Below are 7,068 nucleotides of genomic sequence, written 5' to 3'. Positions count from 1 at the left end.
CAGATGACACCAAAATTGGAGGTGTAGTGGACAGCGAAGAAGGTTACCTCAGATTACAACAGGATCGTGATCAGATGGGCCAATGGGCTGAGAAGTGTTAGATGGAATTTAATTCAGATAAATGCAAGATGCTGCATTTTGGGAAAGCAAATCTTAGTAGGACTTATACACTTAATGGTAAGGTCCTAGGGTGTGTTGCTGAACAAAGAGACCTTGGAGTGCAGGTTCATAGCTCCTTGAAAGTGGAGTCGCAGGTAGATAGGATAGTGAAGAAGGCGTTTGGTATGCTTTCTTTTATTGGTCAGAGTATTGAGGACAGGAGTTGGGACATCATGCTGCGGCTGTACAGGACATTGGTTAGGCCAATGTTGGAATATTGTGTGCAATTCTGGTCTCCTTCCTATCGGAAAGATTAGATCAGATTAGATTACTTACAGTGTGGAAACAGGCCCTTTGGCCCAACAAGTCCACACCGCCCCTCCGAAGCGCAACCCACCCATACCCTTACATTTATCCCTTACCTAACACTACGGGCAATTTAGCATGGCCAATTCACCTGACCTGCACATCTTTGGACTGTGGGAGGAAACCGGAGCACCCGGAGGAAACCCACGCAGACACGGGGAGAATGTGCAAAGTCCAAACAGTCAGTCGCCTGAGGCGGGTATTGAACCCGGGTCTCTGGCACTGTGAGGCAGCAGTGCTAACCACTGTGCCACCGTGCCGCCCACGGTGTTGCGAAACTTGTGAAAGATGTTGTGAAACTTGAAAGGGTTCAGAAAAGATTTACAAGGATGTTGCCAGGGTTGGAGGATTTGAGCTATGGGGAGAAGCTGAACAGGCTGGGGCTGTTTTCCCTGGAGCGTCGGAGGCTGAGGGGTGACCTTATAGTGGTTTAAAAAATTATGAGGAACATGGGTAGGATAAATAGAAAAAGTCTTTTGCCTGGGGTGGGGGAGTCCAGAACTAGAGGGCATAGGTTTAGGGTAAGAGGGGAAAGATATAAAAGGGACCTAAGGGGCAACTTTTTCACACTGAGGGTGGTATGTGTATGGAATGAGCCGCCTGAGGAAATGGTGGAGGCTGGTATAATTGCAACATTTAAGAAGCATTTGGATGTGTATATGAATAGGAAGGGTTTGGAGAGAAATGGGCCAGGTGCTGGCAGGTGGAACTAGATAAAACATAGAACATAGAAGAATACAGCGCAGTACAGGCCCTTTGGCCCTCGATGTTGCGTCTATCCAAGCCCACCTAACCTACATTAGCCCACTATCCTCCATATGCCTATCCAATGCCCGCTTAAATGCCCATAATGAAGGAGAGTCCACCACTGCTACTGGCAGGGCATTCCATGAACTCACGACTCGCTGAGTAAAGAACCTACCCCTAACATCTGTCCTATACCTACCAGTCTTTCTTCATACGATCTTCCTTCCATACCAGGCAACATCCTGGTAAACCTCCTCTGCACCCGTTCCAGTGCCTCCACCTCCTTCCTATAGTATGGCGACCAAAACTGCACACAATATTCCAGATGTGGCCGTACCAGAGTCTTATACAACTGCCTCATGACCTCAGGACTCCGGGACTCAATTCCTCTACCAATAAAAGCCAGTACGCCATATGCCTTCCTCACCGCACTATTTACCTGGGTGGCAACTTTCAGAGATCTGTGTACATGGACACCAAGATCCCTCTGCTCATCCACACTACCAAGTATCCGACCATTAGCCCAGTACCCCATCTTTTTGTTATTCTTCCCAAAGTGAATCACCTCACATTTAGCTACATTGAATTCCATTTGCCACCTTTCTGCCCCGCTCTGCAGCTTCTCTATATCCTGCTGTAACCTGCCACATCCTTCCTCACTGTCAACAACTTCTCCGACTTTCGTATCATCCGCAAACTTTCTCACCCAACCTTCTAACCCCTCTTCCAGGTCATTTATAAAAATGACAAACAGCAATGGTCCCAAAACAGATTCTTGCGGGACACCGCTATTGCCGGCACTCCAAGATGAACCTTTGCCATCAACTACTACCCTCTGTCTTCTTCCAGCCAGCCAATTCCTAATCCAAACCTCCAACTCACCCTCAATACCTCCGTATTTTTTGCAGTAGTCTACCATGGGGAACCTTATCAAATGCCTTACTAAAATCCATATACACCACATCTACCGCTTTCCCCTCGTCCACCTCCTTAGTCACCTTCTCAAAGAATTCAATAAGGTTTGTGAGGCACAACCTGCCCTTCGCAAAACCATGCTGACTATCCTTGATCACATTATTCCTATCCAGATGGGATATCTGGTCGGCCTGGATGGGTTGGACCGAAGGATCTGTTTCCATGCTGTTTATCTCTATGACTCTATGACAGTGATAACATCAGACTGGATAGATTAGTGTCACCTTAATCTATCTGAATCAATGCCTAATACAGCTGGCTGGCTATAAACTTATATTGAAGTAGGTGAGCCAGTTGGGACTAACCATGCCTGAACTAAGGTAAAAGGTTGAACCTCACAGGCCATAACCTCTGAATTCTTACCAAAGCTACACAAATTAATATAGAGTGAGTAAGACCAGACAGTTAAAAGCACGGGTGGTGTTGGAGAAATTGGTCTCAGTTCATGGGATACTGGTACGAGTACTAAAGAACTTGGTGTCTGTACCTTTGGGACAAACTTCAATGTAAACACTCCAAGACAAATGTTCTGACAAATTGTATAGCTCAGGCAGTAGAGTAGTGGTAATGGGAGGGAAGGTGAGGGAAGGTGTGAAAAATTCAAGTAAGAGGCGAGAAAAGACAGCAAAGTAGCTATCAGGATAATTATTACAGTTTCCAAGTATGAGTATATCTATTTGGAGATTTCATTAAATAACATTCCCCATGTTCCAGTCATTAGTGGACGAACACACAGAAACAGAAAAGATTGGGTCAAAGTAATCTGTTCAACCATTCATGCCTGCTCTGCTATTCAATATGATTAGATTACCTACAGTATGGAAACAGGCCCTTTGGCCGAACAAGTCCACACCAACCCTCCAAAGGGTAGCCCACCCAGACCCATTACCCTACCCTTTTTAACCCTGATTAATGCTCCGAACACAATAGGCAATTTAGCATGGCTAATTCACCTGACTTGCACATCTTTGGACTGTGGGACGAAACCGGAGCACCCAGAGGAAACCCACGCAGACATGGGGAGAATGTGCAAACACCACACAGACAGTTGCCCAAGGTGGGAATCAAACCTGGGTCCCTGGCACTGTGAGGTCGCAGTGCTAACCACTGAGCCACCGTGCCACCCCAAATGATCATGGTTGATCGTCCAGCTCAGTGTCCAGTTCATGTTGTCTCCCCGGACTTTTTGATCCCTTGAGCCCCAAGAACTATATGTAATTTCTTTTTGAAAACATTCATTGTTAGTGTTGCACAGAAAATTAGAAAATCAAAAGTAATGGAGGTGGGAAGATTGCAGGTTAGTGATGGGATGAATAGTTACCATAAAATAAAGAACAAGAACAAAGAAAAAAAAATTACAGCACAGGAACAGGCTCTTTGGCCCTCCAAGCCTGCGCCAATACAGATCCTCTATATAAACCTGTTGCCTATTTTCTAAGGATCAGTATCCCTCTGCTCCCTGCCCATTCGTGTATCTACCTTAAATGACGCTATCATGTCCATCTTTACCACCTCTACTGGCAGTGTGTTTCAGGCACCCACCACCCTCTGTGTAAGAACTTTCCATGCATACCTCCCTTACATTTTTCCCCTCTCACCATGAACCTGTTACCACTCGTAATTGAGTGCCCCACTCTGGGAAAAAGCTTCTTGCTATCCACCCTGTCTATATGTCCCATGATTTTGTAAACTTCAATCAGGTTCCCCCTCAAACTCCGTCTTTCTAATGAAAATAATCCTAATTGACTCAACCTCTCTTCATAGTTCGTGCCCTCCATACCAGGCACATCCTGGTAAACCTCCTGTGCACCCTCTCCAAAGCATCCAGATCCTTTTGGTAATGTGATGACCAGAACTGTACGCAGTATTTCAAATGTGGTGGAATCAAAGTCCGAGACAATTATATCATGACCTGCCAACTCTTGTACTCAATACCCCATCCAATGAAGGAAAGCATACTGTTTGCCTTCTTGACCACTCTATCGACCTGCATTGCCACCTTCAGGGTACAATGGACCTGAACACCCAGATCTCTCTGAAAATCAATTTTCCCCAGCACTTTTACATTTACTGTATAGTTTGCTCTCGAATTAGATCTTCCAAAATGCATCACCTTGCATTTACCCAGATTGAACGCTATCTGCCATTTCTCCACCCAACTCTCCAATCTATCTATATTCTGCTGCATTGTCTGACAGTCCCCTTCAATATCTGATACTCCACCAACCTTAATGTCATCTGTAAACTTGCTAATCAGACCGCCTATATCTTCCTCTAGGTCATTTATATATATCACAAACAACAGTGGTCCCAGCATGGATCCCTGTGGAGCATGATTAGTCACAGTTCTCCACTTTAAGAAACTCCCTTTCACTACTACTCTCTGTCTCCTGTTGCCCAGCCAGTTCTCTATCCATCCAGCTAGTACACCTGAGACCTCATGCGACTTAACCTTCTCTATCCGCCTACCATGGGGAACCTTATCAAACGCCTTACTAAAGTCCAAGTATATGACTTCTACAGCCCTTCCCTCATCAATCAACTTTGTCACTTCCTCAAAAAATTCTACCAAGTTGGTAAGACATCACCTTCACCGCACAAAACCATGCTGCCTATCACGGATAAGCCCTTTTTTCTTCCAAATGTAAATAAATCCTGTCCCTCAGTATCTTCTCCAGCAGCTTCCCTACTACTGAAGTCAGGCTTACCGGTCTATAATTTCCTGGATCATCCCTGTTACCCTTCTTAAACAAGGGACAACATTAGCAATTCTCCAGTCCTCCGGGACCTCAGCTGTGTTCAAGGATGTTGCAAAGATATCTGTTAAGGCCCCAGCCATTTTCTCTTTCGCTTCCCTCAGTAACCTGGGATAGATCCCATCGGGACCAGGGGACATGTCCACCTTAATGCCTTTGAGAATACCAAACACTTCCATCCTCCTTATGCCAACTTGACCTAGAGTAATCAAACATCGATCCCTAATCTCAACATCTATCATTTCCCTCACCTCGGTGAATATCGGTGCAAAATACTCATTAAGAATCTCACCCATTTTCTCTGACTTCATGCATAACTTTCCTCCTTTGTCCTTAAGTGGACCGACCCTTTCTCTAGTAACCCTCTTGCTCCATATATATGAGTAAAGGCTTTGAGAATTTCCTTAATCCTGTTTGCTAAAGGTATATATCATGACCCCTTTTAGCCCTCTTAATTTCTCATTTCAGGAAATTAGGAACAGCAAGGGAGCAATCACCTTGTTAGGGGTTTACTACAGGCCCCACAATAGCAGCAGGGAGATGGAAGAAAGCATAGATCGGTAGATTTTGGAAAAGTGTGGACGTAGTAGGGTTGTTGTAATGGGTGACTTTAACTTTCCAAACATTGATTGGAACCTCCTTCGAACAGAAGATTTGAATGGAGCTGTTTTGTAAGGTGTGTTCAGAAGGGTTTCCTAACTCAGTACATTGACAGGCCGATGAGGGGAGAGGCCATTATAGACTTGATGCTCGGAAATGAGCCGGGGCAGGTATCAGATCTTGTGGTGGGAGAGCATTTTGGTGATAGTGACCACAACTGCCTCACATTCTACATAGCTATGGAGAAGGAGAGGATTAAGCAAAATGGAAGGATATTTAATTGGGGAAGAGGAAACTATGATGCGATTAGACATGAGTTAGGAAGCATGGATTGGGAGCAATTGTTCCATGGTAAAGGCACTATAGACATGTGGAGACTGTTTAAGGAACAGTTGTTGCAAGTGACGAATAAATATGTCCCTCTGAGACAACGGATTAGGGAGAACACAAAAGCATTTTACACTTATGTGAGGAATAAGAGAATGGTCAAAGAAAGAGTAGGACCGATCAGGGATAGCATAGGGAATTTGTGTGTGGAGTCTGAGGGGGAAGGGGAAGCCCTAAATGAGTTTTTTGCTTCTGTCTTTACGAAAGAAACGAACCAGGTAACAGAACCAGTGCAAGGCTGAATTGTCTCCTTCTTATTCAGTGAATGGTGTAGAAACTAAACAACTCATTGGAGGGGGAGATCCACAAATATCCCATCCTCAGTAGCATAAGAGCCCAACACACATGTGCAAAAGGTAAGGCTGGAAATTCACAGCTAGCTTCAACTAGGAGTGCCAAGTGGAAGATCTTTCTGAGCCTCCTCCCAGTGCTCCCCAGCATTATAAATACTATTTTTCGACCAATTCAATTCACTCCAATTTACCCATGAGTGGTAAAAATCCATTGTTTTCTTGTCATGGCATTTTCTCGTCTGGAGTTTGATGCCAGTGCCAAATTTAGATTAATTGAAATGAAATTTATCTTAATTGTCTTCATTAAAGTATCGAATTGTTTTTATTTCATTTGCATCTTCAACAATTCCTTCAAGATAGGAGGCACTGGATACTGCAAATTATACTGATTAGGGAGAACACAAAGGCACTTTTACACTTTTGTGAGGAATAAGAGAATGGTTAAAGAAAGTGTAGGGCCGATCAGGGATAGCATAGGGAACTTGTGTGTGGAGTCTGAGGAGGTAGGGGAAGCCCTAAATGAGTTTTTTGTTCTGTCTTTACAAAAGAAACAAACTTTGTAGTGAATGAAACCTTTGAAGAGCAGATGTGCATGCTGGAATGGATAAAGATAGAGGAAGCTGATGTGCTGAAAATTTTGTCAAACATTAAGATTGACAAGTTGCCAGGCCCGGGCCAGATTTGTCCTCGGCTGCTTTGGGAAGCGAGAAATGCATTTGCTTCGCCACTTGCGAAGATATTTGCATCCTCGCTCTCCACTGGAGTCGTACCTGAGGACTGGAGAGAGGCAAATGTAATTCCTCTCTTCAAGAAAGGAAATAGGGAAATCCCCGGCAATTACAGAC

At 44.5% G+C, this 7,068-nt stretch overlaps 1 protein-coding gene across 1 annotated transcript in view; it reads right to left on the bottom strand.

Annotated features, from left to right (window-relative positions):
* The window catches only part of LOC122541478, a 136,279-nt gene that overhangs the window by 124,606 nt on the left and 4,605 nt on the right, over positions 1–7,068 (bottom strand). The window lies entirely within an intron of this gene.

The sequence above is a fragment of the Chiloscyllium plagiosum genome, chromosome 37 (assembly GCF_004010195.1).
Source record: "Chiloscyllium plagiosum isolate BGI_BamShark_2017 chromosome 37, ASM401019v2, whole genome shotgun sequence".
NCBI classification, from domain to species: Eukaryota; Metazoa; Chordata; class Chondrichthyes; order Orectolobiformes; family Hemiscylliidae; genus Chiloscyllium; species Chiloscyllium plagiosum.
Note: the sequence above shows the minus strand (reverse complement) of the source record. Positions and strands in the feature narration are given on the sequence as shown.